This window comes from Podarcis muralis, chromosome 3 (assembly GCF_964188315.1).
Source record: "Podarcis muralis chromosome 3, rPodMur119.hap1.1, whole genome shotgun sequence".
NCBI lineage: Eukaryota > Metazoa > Chordata > Lepidosauria > Squamata > Lacertidae > Podarcis > Podarcis muralis.
Genome location: NC_135657.1, coordinates 59,243,720 through 59,257,937, shown reverse-complemented (window position 1 = coordinate 59,257,937; position 14,218 = coordinate 59,243,720). Strand labels below are relative to the sequence as shown.

Below are 14,218 nucleotides of genomic sequence, written 5' to 3'. Positions count from 1 at the left end.
TTGGAATAATATATTATTATTATTATTATTATTATTATTATTATTATTATTATTATTAATCTCTGGGCGGCTTCCAACAAAAGATTAAAAATACATTAAAACATCAGTCATTAAAAACTTCCCTAAACAGGGCTCAGATGTCTTCCAAACGTCAGATAGTTGTTTATTTCTTTGACATCTGATGGGAGGGCGTTCCACATGGAGGGCGCCACTACCGAGAAGGCCCTCTGCCTGGTTCCCTGTAACTTGGCTTCTCTCAGTGAGGGAACTGCCAGAAAGCCCTCGGCGCTGGACCTCAGTGTCTGGGTTGAACGATGGGGGTGGAGACGCTCCTTCAGGTATACTGGGCCGAGGCTGTTTAGGGCATTAAGGTCAGCACCAACACTTTGAATTGTGCTCAAGACCAGTATCATGTGGTCTCGGCAGCCGCTCCCAGTCACCAGTCTAGCTGCCATATTCTGGATTACTGGTAGTTTCCGGGTCACCTTCAAAGGTAGCCCCATGTAGAGTGTGTTTCAGTAGTCCAAGCGGGAGATAACCAGAGCATGCACCACTCTGGCGAGACAGTCCGTAGGCAAGTAGGGTCTCACCCTGCATACCAGATGGAGCTGGTAGACAGCTGCCCTGGACACAGATTTGGAAACCTCACCAGTAAGCCTATATTATCTGTGGAACAATAGCAGAAATTGTGATGGGCAGCAGGACTACCTCATGTCAGAAGCAGCAAAATGATATAGTGCTGGAAGGGACTATGGGAGATAACAACCAACTAAAAGATACCGTATTTTTCTATAAGACACACCAGACCATAAGACGCACCTAGTTTTTGGAGGAGGAAAACAAGAAAAAAAATATTCTGAATCCCAGAAGCCAGAACAGCAAGAGGGATCTGGCTTCTGGGATAGCCTCTTGCTGTTCTGGCTTCTGAGATAGCCGGGTGAAGCCTCTTCAGGGCAGCGGGATGAAGGCTACCCCAAGAGCCACGTTCCCTTTAAAGAGCGTGTGGAGCGTGTGTGCGGCTCTTGAGGGCTTTCCCACTTACTTTTTAGGAGGGGGAAAGTGTGTCTTATAGAGCGAAAAATACAGTACTCTGAATAGACCTGCTGAAAGTCCATTAGTTCTCAAGGGTCTACTCTAAGAAGGATCATCTCTGTGTTTCTACCTGGCTCACAAAGTAGGAAGAAACAAAAAAAATTCCTTCCAGTAGCACCTTAAAGACCAACTAAGTTAGTTCTTGGTATGAGCTTTCGTGTGCATGCACACTTCTTCAGATACACTCAAAGTAGGAAGGAGAAGCTATGTGTCCTGCCAGACGTTGGCTTTTAAGGGAAGGTGATTACAAGATATGCATATGCAAATCTTGTTCTTGTGGCTCCCTACTCATATCCACACAGATTAGGTCATGCTAGGTCCAACCTACGTGTGACACACAGATCCATGCAGCAATCTCTTGATGTTTTAGAATTTTTCTGAAAAGCAGCAGCAGGGGGCACCAAACTAGACCCTTTCCACTGCGGATTCTATTCCCAGTCTAAATCCCCTACAAACTGCAGTTAGCCCACAGCCGCTCTGTTCCAATTCAGAGCCCCTAATATATGATTTAACATGTAAAAAATTAATATACCAGAAATTTAGCCCATACATTAGCCTAGTTTGGTCCTTACAACTTATGCAGCAGCATCCAGTGCCAGCCTATTTGTGGAAGATCTGCAGCTAGCAAGATTCTTTGCAAGTCTTTGAATGCAGAATATGCAAAACTATCAAACAACTAAGGCAATTACTAGATCAGGCCATTGGCATCTAACCCCAAAAAGCTGCATATGTCTAAGTTTTGCTTAAACAGTTTCTGCTTGTTTTCCACATAAATAGAAGAGCCATGATACATGCTACCAAGGATAGGATATCTTCATTTTGTTTTGAGATCTTTCCTGTTCTAGTGCCAGAGCAAAGGATATCTTTAATTTGAATATTGTTGTTTTTAAAGTTACCTGCATCTTCTTGGCATCTACTGTACATGACTATCTTGAAGCTTCCTAGAGTGAAAGAAAAAAAAATTATAATTAGGAAAATGTTAAAAATCTATATGGACCTTGCACAAAGAGAGAGAGGGAGAGCTATTTTAAAATTGTTCCAGCGCTTATCCATCTTCAATGAACAGAAACTGTTTGGGGGGTTTTTTTTGGAGGGGGAACGGACACATTACCTTCTATTCTGAAGAATATGGGGTTTTTTTTAAAAAAGTCCTAGCCAATATAGATTTTTATGTTACACCTTTGAGTATACAGTCAACAAACTCCAATATCTCTGCCACTGGCCTCCCCAGCAGTGCTAAATAAGGAAATGAAGCCGCTGTATAGTGAGTCCAGGATGGGGGATGAGAGACAAAAATGATAGAATAAACAAGGTATGGAGGAGGGGAAAGACCTCTGCAGGAGATCAGTTCTTACCTGTGTCGATGTAGGCAGTGGGGAGAGAGAATTGGGGAAGGCGGAGAAAGAGGAAGAGACAGGGATGGAGGGAACAGGTAGAAAGGAGAGCGCAATGCAATTCTGCAACATTGCAAATTCCACCTACATTTGTCTGTGGCTCCACATACTTTTGGATCTAGATCAGCCCCCCCCCCCATTGGTTGAAACTCTGTTTTCCCAGTAGTCAAAATGTCCTCAATGGGAAAAAGGCCCCACACCCATGTCACAAAAGGAATGTCTGTTCAAAAGGATGGGAGAAATCAATAAATTATTTTTGCACCATACTTATTATGTTTCTGAATACATGGCTTCATATAAAGAACAGATGTTGGCTTACAAATAATTTTCAAATTGCAATGTACAAAATACTGGCTTCATTAATAAGCTAATTAATTATCTCACTAGCCAAGCACCAAATAAATATAAAGGCACAGTTGCTTGGGGGAGGGAACTGACTCTGAAGAAAGCCAGATGGTTACGAGCAAAATAACGATGCTATTACATAAATAAAGGAAATAACATCTTTCCTTCTTACCAAATATCTCTGTCAGCCACAGTGATGAAAATGTCAAAAGCAGCAAGAATCCTGCCAATTCTATAGCTGCCCTGGTAAACAAACTGACCGCAATCTAACAAGAGGGACCCACATGAGGCAGGTCAAATACAAAAGACAGGGTAGAGAATCGCCTCACGTGCAACAGTGTGCCTCACTCAGGCAGTTCTCCATTTCAAAGGTCTGCAAATGCAGCAGCAGGATGGGTACCCATCTTCCCTCTTCAGACGTCCCACTTTCTCCATCCCACTAACCATTTATTCAGTGTACACACCCCCATTTACTCTGCAGCCACTGGTATGGGAAGTGGAGCATGCAAGATGTTAGCCACAATCCACATCCACCCTGTATCTGTCCTGCATTTGGGTGAGTTCCCCACCACCACCAAAACCAGCTTCAATCCCCACCTGATTAAGAGAGCAACCTAGGTGTAGTAGTAGTAGTAGTAGTAGTAGTAGTAGTAATAATAATACCCCGCCCATCTGTCTGGGTTTACCCCTGCCACTCTGGGCAGCTTACAGCATATATAAAAAGATAGTAAAACATCAAGCATTAAAACCTTTCCGATACAGGGCTGCCTTCAGATGTCTTCTAAAAGTTGTGTAGTTTTTTAGTTGTGTAGTTTTTTAGTTGTGTACCACTAATAAGCTTTGTTTCATCCATTTTTATCATGACTGGTTAACTCAATGTTAACTCAGGTAGGGTCAAATGCACCCTGACAGTGCTTAAAGAAATCCCTAAAACTTTTATGTCTGCCTTTCACAACCATTAGCACAGCTGGGTGTTTTTTCTTGTTTTGGGTCCTCTTATGGGACTAAGGTCACTTTGCTTGTCTTGATGAATGGGTTTTACCCATAATTTTATTATCAGCTGAATTGCTTTAACAGAAAAAGTGTCATTTTAGTAGTGGTTCCTATACCTTTGAACAGCATGCTTATAGAGGTTCATCTGCCTCCATGCAGCAGGTCTCCATGAGTCAAGTGCTGCATGCTGTGCCTATAGCATCCACTAGAAGTTACCTGTGCACACTGTCACGATCTGATGGAGAGTCTCTCTGCTTCTGCCAGTTGTGCCTGGCAGCAGTGTGTGTGTGACGGGGGGGGGGGCGGCGGTTATCATAGCTCAGTGACAGGAAAGGTATCCAGTCCAAATAGTCTGACCTGGTATGAGGCATCTAACATTCTGACTAACACACAAGGTTCTCCAAGTGACAGTCAGGCAGCCCCAAGCAGTATTACATTTGGACTTCAAATTGCAAACCTGTAATAAGAGGAGGGTCTGGTATTCTACTCTTTTCATCAAGCATTATTAAGAAACAAAGTGAAAACTTTCTTTGGATCTCCCAGTGATGGAGTAGTATTTATTTTACCAGATCATATACATTTTATTTCAGATGTTCAATATTTGCTAATAAAGCAGGGTAGAGAGAGGTTATAAGTCTCTTGTGGTTGTGGCTTTGTAGCTGGCAGTCTACACTGTTTCCCAAGTTTTTCCATCTAGGAATGTAATTTCCAGGACTTTTCACTGGCTCTTCATGAAAGATTGAATGGTTGTGTGTCACACACACACACACACACACGGATAGTTATACCAGCTCATTAGCTCATATAGAATCCTTTTCCACATGCAGAATGAACTCAACTAGGAGAAACTTTTTAAATGTAGAAAAGGGTACATACTACTTCCTAAACTTACTGAGTTTCCATTACTTGAATATTTTTAAGTTCTTCCATGCTAGAAAAACCAAACACAATTCATTAAGCATAGAGAAAGTGATTTCCCCAAAGATGCAAAGCATGTTCCAAGACCAAGTGGGGATTTGAACTTCAGCGTCCCAAATGCCTGGCCATCATACTAGCAACTGCACTACACTGGCTCTATCACAGGCTTGTCCGTAAATATTTACATACAGGCAGCAACCATTTTGGGACGCGGGTGGCGCTGTGGGTAAGAGCCTCAGTGCCTAGGGCTTGCCGATCGAAAGGTCGGCGGTTCGAATCCCCGCGGCGGGGTGCGCTCCCATTGTTCGGTCCCAGCGCCTGCCAACCTAGCAGTTCGAAAGCACCTCCGAGTGCAAGTAGATAAATAGGGACCGCTTACTAGCGGGAAGGTAAACGGCGTTTCCGTGTGCTGCGCTGGCTCGCCAGATGCAGCTTGTCACGCTGGCCATGTGACCCGGAAGTGTCTCCAGACAGCGCTGGCCCCCGGCCTCTTGAGTGAGATGGGCGCACAACCCTAGAGTCTGTCAAGACTGGCCCGTACAGGCAGGGGTACCTTTACCATTAATATGTGAGCAACCACACGCATCACGCTGAACCTGGAAGTGACCCAAAAATGTCACCAAAAAGGGGTGGAACGGGGTGGCCTTACACAGGCTTTGCTGATGCATTCAAAGGCCTGGAACGTAGCAAATCGGTCACTACCTATATATGTTTGCTCATCTGTGTTATATATGCTGCTCCATCTAACTAGATGCTGGTTTTCTGAAGCAAATCGTGTATTAAAAACTACGCTAGATATATTTGATTTAGGACTCTTTTGCATGTTATTTGTCGACAAAGGCACATCTGCCAAAATGTGCACATGGGAAAGTGCAATCTGATGCAATTACACCCATGCTGCATGGCTATGTGACATGTTCACATGCAATGTGTGAAGCAGCCCTTGTGCCTTGCTGCTGAGCTGAGCTCTGCCACTCAGAAACATTTAAGAGAAATCAGCATGCATACGTCTATTCTCTTCTCCCTTCCACATTTTAGGGCGCCCTGAGATGGTGAATCACTACAAGCCAGTCTTCTTGCTTGTTTCCTCAAAAGACACACAATAGTTGCAAAAATAGTTCATGCAAATGAAGCTCCTACAGCGTCAGCAGCCAGATGAGCGTGGGTGATCAGAGAAGACTCTGCAGTTGCAAAGAGCAAACTGTTTAAGGAGAGCAGTTGTCTTTTTTTGCCGGGTAGTGGTGGGGGGAGAGAGAGAGTTTGCCCTTGCTGTTCACTGTTATATTAAGCTTTGTTCTTCCTACCCCAAAAACCACCCATTTGCAATGCAATGATAAATGACACCTGACAAGATCTGATCCTCCTTTCCTACTAACACAGGAAGCAGTGCTTTGCTGAGAACTGAAGGTACACTGGAGGTGTCATTAAAAAATAAAGGCAAGCATAAAATCTAAATATAACCAGGACTACCCACTGGGTATGACTGTATTCATATTTTTAGCAAGTCTAACACTTGATGTTTTAGGTGGTGTTTTTTTTTAACCTCACCTAAATGCAAAGCAGCATCCTGGTTTCCAATATACTTGTTTGCTTGCTCAGTTACATTCTTATACATGGCAGTTTCTCTGTGGTGCTGCTAAGTACAGTGACACTGGTGTATCTAACAAGCATCGTTGAGATCTATGCTAACTAAAGCTCCTGCAATTGTCACTTTTCACTCTCTCTCGCTCTCTTTTTGCAGGAGAAAAAGATAAACATCCACGTTACTTCTAGATATCTCTAAAGAACCAGGGAACAGCTACTTATTACAAAATTCAGATAAGAAAGCTAACTGACCTAAGGAACAAAGGCTAACAAACATAAAAATCTAGTGCCTTTTCAAAAACGAACACCTAACAAGTCCAACTGCAAATCATAAAGGTATTATATACTAGACGACAGCAGGCTACAAACCAAGAGAAGTATCGAGAAAATTCTACCTCAGCGGGCTGAAGCAGTCTGATGTATTTCCATCTCTGAAGCTAATGTGGTCTAGGCCCCGGGTAGTAAAAGGGTGACAGACCTCTTGGGGACACCCTCTCATCACCCCACCCTGGCCTCCTCATAGAGAAGATCGAGTTGCAAATGCATCAATCAAATAAGGAACAAATGTTAAGTTCAGGTGGTTCAAGGCATGCCCCCACGCGACTGAGGGAGAGGAAGGAAGAATGTCACCAACCCATATGACTAGGTCTTTCCACTTCCACCTATGGCCTATAATTAGAACAGAGGTAGTCAACTTAGTTCAGTGAAGGGCCAGACTGCAGCGGAAGGAACTGTGAAGAGAGGCACAGATTTGTCATACGGCACATGTAGTAAGGTCACAGAAATTCACATAAAGATTTATTCTGAATGTGGGCATACTCATCTCAAAAGAAACTGTATTTAGATTCCTTCTGCTGGCTCTAGCTATCCAGAAGTGATGTACTGTATATGTCTCAAGAGAAGACCCCCTGGAAAATCCAGAGTGGTTCACAAATCTGAATCCCTTCCTCCCATGGCAGCAGGCAACTTTTTCCCAGTACCAAACATGTGGTTCCCCCTCTTCCCCGGACGTAACATTTTTAGCACATGGTCTGTTTTCTGGGAGTGGAAGCAGCTTATCAACAAGTTTCCAATTGCCCTCATTCATTTCCTTCTCCCACATCCACCAGCACCGTCTTCTTCGACTGCCCTCTTCCTGCACCCTCTCCCTCCTCTCCCAGACCACATGTTGCTACTTTCTACCTGCTGCTTCCTGTATCTGGCAAGCCTCATGCTCTCTCCTGTCCTCAAATCCGTAACATGTGGAGCCAAACACTAATCCATTCATGGCATTGTTACCATCTCTCTGTTCCTCTTACAGGTCAGGCAATGTTTAGAGAGGGTATCCTCTGTCAGATAAGGGCCACAACTACTTGCTTCATTCCCATTTCCCTTTCTCTAGGTCTCCCTTGTTGCTGAGGACTTGTTCAGACGGAACCCTGTACATGGCTGAAGACTATGTGCAATCTAGCTTTGCTCTGAGCAATGAGGGTGTCATGGTCGTCATGAGAGAGAGCCTCTGTTGTGTGAGTAAGTGCTGATCCCAGCCCATGCCAATCACAAGTAGCATTGTGTGTAAATGGTTCCCAGCCCCCAAGCACAATTTTCACCATAATTCCTCCATTTCCTTAGAATTCCCAAGTTTTTAGCGAAAGCAGGAGCACTAGTAGGGCAGAGCTGCCCCATGGCTTGGCTTTCACCTTGTGGCACGACACTCAATTAACTTGATGCAGGATGCCTCCAGAATTTCCTCCACTTGAGCTTAACTTGACACATATCTTTCCTCAACCCTCCCCATGACCCTAGTTACTTTGGGACTACTTAGGACTCTGCTATGGATCAATACCGCACCAGTGTTTTTGTAAAGGAATAATCTTTATATTTTAAAGCCATATTTTGGTGGGTTCACAAGGAACCCAGAGACCATCAGCAGTTGAAAGGGAGGAGTCACGCTGCAGTTGCACAACTAACCATATCAGGTAAACAATCATTTTACCAACATTTTGACAGGTGGAAAGATTATTTTAACAAGCTCCCTCTCTCTCGCCTTCATCTGCCCGAGCTGCAACAAAACATGTCTCTCCTACATTGATCTCTACAGCCACAGCAGGTGCTGCAACTTTCCAACAGTCTGACTTCACCCCAAAAGGCGCACCCTTTTATTGTCTCTTGGGATAGACAGATGCCAACAAAACTGCAATAATGGTGTGGTTCCTGCTAGCTCTCCAAAGTAAGCAACTGACGCTGGTTTCCTTATTGGTCAGTGCCAAGTTCTCCCAAAACAAGCAAGGTCTTAAAAGCCAATGCAATTCAGTCTATGTGTACACAAATGGCTCTAGTCAAGATCAAAAGAAATGTACTGCTCATTGCTAATTCTGCAGTGAATACATGGCCAGAACAGTTGTTCACATTCATGTGTACAGGCACAGTAGCAGATCTTGTAACACCTACTAACCTTCTATAATTGCCCACGAGTTTAAAAAGCAGGCAGGATGGACATGTATATGCAAAAGGAAGATATACACTGCTACTAGATACATATGCATGTATGGCATTGCAGGCAGGCAAGATTATCGTGGTAGCAATTAATTATTTACAGCAGACGAAGCAGTTCCTGTTGAAGTGATGAGCTACGCACAGTGGGCTGAAGTTCTTTAAGTTCCTGATTGGTTAATATAATGCATAATGTATAACACAATGCAATGAAGTAATGTGGTATGTAATTAGAGATGCCATAAAACTCTTGTGTCTTGGCTGGCCATAACTGTTTGCATCCTGCAAGCCAGGCACATAAATATTTTGCCCAGTCTAGGACAGATATTTCATGGGATATGGTTTTGTATTCAGGGGTGCTCTAACCCTTTCACTGATGTGTACTCAAAGTATCCTTCCAGTCTTCTTTCGGCATATTTCATGACTAGCTGTCAGGAAGTGCCACAGCAATTTCTGCAACATAAAAGTTTATGTATAATTCCTCCCCTGCTTTTTTATGCCCCCACCCACCAAAAATGAAAGTTTTTTTTTTGATAATGTACCCATTTACAAAGTGAGCACTTACAGTTTTCCAGATGTTGCCCATGCATTCCGGACACCACCAGAATCAAGGAAGGGTTTGAAAAGAAGCTGTAAGCCATGATACAGAACACTGGAGCCTGCGGAGATCTGCCCTACCCCCTCATTCGGCCTTCCTCAGAAGGAAAACCAAAAAGAAAAGACCAAATTTGCCAAAGACTGAAGAGTTATTTCCTCTTCCAGCCCTCCTCTCTTCCCCTGTTGGGGCAGCAGCACTTACCTGACCACCTGTCATGTACTCACTGGGGAGTACCAGGAAGAAGAGGCGGCAGGAAGGTCATCATGGTGCAAACACACTGGCAGAGCCAATCCAGGGCTCCTACTAGTGTGTTTGCACCACCAAGTCCTAGCCCCTCCCACTGTCACTCCCAGTGCACCACGGCATCATGGGTGGCTAAAGGTCAGGTAAACGCTGTCAACCACTGTTGCACCTATCTCTTCTCAATACCACAAAATGCCTCTTACCTTTCAAGAGAGAAGACAGTGGCAAGATATTCCAGCTAATTATTGGACAATGGCGAAAGGTTCCGAAGACCCATAAATGGAGGAAATTGCATCATTATCATAGTGATTGCTACTGGTTTTTCAGGGATTAAATTATAGCGGTTTGGAACCCAAACAAAGCTGCTAGCTAGACGGTGGAGATCAGGTGCCTGTGATCCCATTTTCCCCAGGTTTTCCCCAGGGCCATCTCTAAAGACACACATCCTCCTTGTGGTCAAATAGCAAGAATGTCACTCTTCTCCCCAGAACTTGCTGATCTCCTGATGATCCCTCACAATTTCAAGCTCCGGAAGTCACTAAGGTAACTGCTGATCCTTGTTTGCCCAGATAAGACACCAGTCAACACCAGCCAACACATCCAGGTCTCTAGCGCCATCATGTGGCAACTCCCCAAAGACCACACTACTTTTATTTAAATGTAAGATTTCTTAACCTGCCCTTCACCACAAGGTACCGGGGCAGGTTACAATGCAATATGCAAGTTATAAAAACAAGCAAAATAATTTTAAAACAAGTAAGACAGTAAAAACAAACAAATCATAACAACAGAGATTCAACAAAAGCAGTGGTAAGGCGGACATGGCTCTATCGATATATCATCCAAAACCAGTTTGAAGTCTATATCGTGATATCAGTTTCATAATTTTTGGCCTGGCAATATATCGTGAATTGTGGGGTGTGTGTGTGTTTGTTATGCAAAATATCATGACACAGGGAAAACCGCGAAGCCAGCCAGTGCCTCTACATAACTCCATCCTTATTACAGACATCATGATATATCGGTATATCACAATGTTTAGCTGGTGATATATCGCAATGTTGAAAACCAGATATTGCCCAGCCCCAGACCTGAGACAGAGAAAGGACTGTCCCATTCCTTGGATGCCTGCCCTTTATAACTAGGAATGCCCAATGTTGAACCTGGGATCTTCATCATCCAAAGATTGTGCTCCGTCGCACCTCCCTCCCCAAAAGAGAGGACAGCCCTGCTCTCCACCTAGGTAGCATTTAAATGTTTCTGGGTTTGACTGACACATTGGATAAGAAGCTTTATTCGTAAAGCACAGAAATATATGTGGATGATTTCACCCAGGAAAGCAGTTCAAACATGGGAAGCACGGTGCCACAGGCACTGTTTGTCCTGGAGAATGACGTACATCTCCATTGTTTGAGGAAAGGGCAGGGCCAATCAGGTGCCTTGTATTATTAAGATCGTGTTCCCTCATTTGCTCATTACGTAGGCTATTCTCTGCCTACGTATTTCACCAGGCTAAATAGATGCACTTACATTGCAAAGGCACACTGACCTTGAAGAAGGCTCCCCAGTCACAAAAACAAAACAAAATAAAAAGGGGTATAGAAAAGAACCATATCAAACCAAGTCAGTTTAACTGGGATTCTCTGGCTAAAATAGAAGAAATATGAGATACGTGCCTGACAGAAGCAATAATTATAATGCATTATTAACAAAGCTCTGGTTTCATCATTAACAGTGCTCATGTTTCCACAGAAGATCACACTTTAACCATGCCCAAACCTGCACTGAAGACAGTCCTCACTGAACATCAAAATTATATATATTTCAAGAGCTGGAAGCACCAAGCTGATGACTAGCAGGACAAAGGTTCTCAGTAAAATGGCCATTATTTATTTATTTATTTGGGAAGCTTTCTGCACTTAACATCCAGTTTTTGTTTTCGTAGCAAATGTTTATTCAAACCCTATGAGCATGGTTAAAATAATACATATATTATATATTTACATTTTGTTTTCTATCCCACCTTCCCTCCAAGGAGTTGAGGGTGGCATACATGGTTTCCCTCCCCTCCCCATTTTATCCTCACAACAACCCTGTGAGGGAGGTCAGGGCTAAGAGACAGTGGCTGGCCCAAGGGCACCCAGTGAGATTCATAGCAGAGCAGGGATAAGAACCCTGGTCTCCCAGGCCCTAGTCTGACACTCTAACCACTACACCACCACTGGATCTTAAATGAATAAAATAATAAATACATGGTAGCACTTAACAGTACACACACTGAACTTAATGACAATGACTAAGTTAGGCACCTTAATTCCCATAGTTCTACTCTGAGTTCAACATAGTTGAATACCACTCAGATCTGTAAGGTCTTTGGAGCAGAAACCTATATTCTCGATGGATGGATGGATGGATGGATGGATGGATGGATGGATGGATGGAGTGTCACATATACCAAAGATGCTGAATAAAGAACCTCCCCATTGAAACAAAAAACACAAATATTTAAGCTCTTCTTCTGCCCTCTGAAAAACCTATTTGCTCTCCCGCATTCAACGTTTGTCGTCACATACTCCTTTGCCCATTCCTGCATGCAATCTGTTAGCCCTTTGCCTATCGAACATGTGAAATAAGTGGCTAATGGGAGCAGCAGTGGTATTCTATAACCCTACTTGTGGCGTGTGTCAGAAACTTCAGTTAAGATGATCAACTCCAGCAGGAGGAAATTTATAATCCCATTTAGAGATGAAAAACTAAGGTGGCGTGTCACCTGCTTCGGACTTTACAAAAGCTTGCCATTCAGCAGAGAATTGAACGCAGCCCCTTCACATTTGATTTCTACACGCTCTTTAGCAGATCGCCCTGATTCAAATTGCACATTGATGAGGTCTCATTAATTTGGCTCTTTGTGAGCAACGAAAGGATGCATAAAGACTTAAAGACCATCTCAGACCACAGTCTAAATACAACACAAGGTGCAGGTGGCTCTCTGCGGAGCCGTTAGCAGACTTCTCCAAGCCACAGGCGAGAGCAATTTTTCATGCGTGTCTAGATGGGTGGGTGGAAATCATGACCTTAGCCGCACACGAATTGCTCTGGTCACACAACGTGACCAGAGGTAAATTCTCAACATCCGTCTAGCTGTAGCCTGCCTCAAATTTGCATGTGATCAGGACTCATGCACATAAGTAGCATTACTGACATGACATCACAGTGGAAAGGGGCAGGGGCTACTTCCTAGCACTGAGTTCATTTTATGCAATCCTCTGTTGGGTGTGACAGGTGAGTGACTCAAACTATAACCCTCTTACTCAAATATCCCTCCAACTCATTCCACAGTTTCTTGTGGACAAAGCTCTGTGCCCTCCCTCATCTGCCAACTGGCCTGGTTTGGGCATGAGGTGGGGACAAGGTTGGAAGGCAGGATAAATGTAAAAGGAAACAAGAGCTGAATTCAGAGAGTCTGAGAAACGCTATCTAGACAAGCACCTTATATCTTTTGGCTAAAGCTTTCTATTCCTTGATTTAAATATTGCTATTAGCTTTCTACAAATAATTTGCTATGGCCTATCTAAAATGTAACATAATATACATGCTGTTGCATCCGTACATATGTCAGTGGAAACAGAAGGAACATCTGAAACCGGCAACAACAACAAAAAAAAAAAAAAAGCCACTAAAACTTTCCATTTTGCAACCATATTATCAGCTATAGCAGAAGACGGATCCTTTATGTAATGATTGTGCTTTCTCTCTTTTTGCGATGATGGAGGGTGTGTGTGTGTGAAATTAGAATTCATCCATAGCTAACTCAATTGGCAGAATAAACAGATTATGTTGCAATCCATGCACAAGTGGCTTACGCTCGACTGCCTTTGGGACCGCCACGGAAAATGCTTCGGAAACTACAACAGGTGCAAAATGTGACTGCCCACCTACTGGCTGGAGTGGGGCAGCCAAAACAGGCGAGTGGATACAGCTGGGGTGTGATCCACAGCCTGCCTGAGTATGTAAGAACATGCTCCAATGCAGACGGCAGGGTCAACCTGTGGCAGCATTGTCCCCAAAGGGAGAGACACCAAATGGGATTTCCCTCCCCCCTTTGGGTCTACACTTCAGTAAGTTTCCAGTGTGCCCACCCTGCCTGTCAGGATATGAAATTGTAGGCTTTGCACTGTGGGCAATAAGCCTGTGACCTTTACCCAGGGTGAGAGCCTGTTTTCTGCCTGGCAATGTGAGGTACATAAGACAGCTTATTATCTGTGACCCTATTTGCCCAGCTGCATATAGTCACGGTGGTGCTAGGATTTGTCTTGGTGGGCAGGTAGCAGGAAGCTGCAAAGGTGCTGCCCCCATTTCAGTGGTGGTAGGCAAGAAAGGTAAAGTCTGAATGGAGGGGCTGACCACAATCTGAGGCCCTGGGCGGGAGTCTTCTTAGAATAAAGTTATAAACTCCAACGACAGAGCCGCTGGTTCCTGGCAGGGCCCCTGGGCTGAATTAGCTCTCTGAGGCCCTGGGGAAGTGTACCCAGCTGCCCCCACTACACACGTCTGCCTAAATGTCCCTTCAACTCTCCCG

The 14,218-nt window shown here is 44.0% G+C and overlaps 1 protein-coding gene across 4 annotated transcripts in view; it reads right to left on the bottom strand.

The window, feature by feature from the left end:
* Positions 1-14,218, bottom strand: part of HIVEP2 (HIVEP zinc finger 2) — a 135,925-nt gene that overhangs the window by 18,524 nt on the left and 103,183 nt on the right. For all 4 annotated transcript variants that reach the window (XM_028723569.2, XM_028723570.2, XM_077925933.1 and 1 more), the window contains one exon: positions 1,989-2,033. The gene's annotated coding sequence lies outside the window, so the exon portion shown is untranslated. The remainder of the gene's footprint in view (positions 1-1,988; positions 2,034-14,218) is intronic.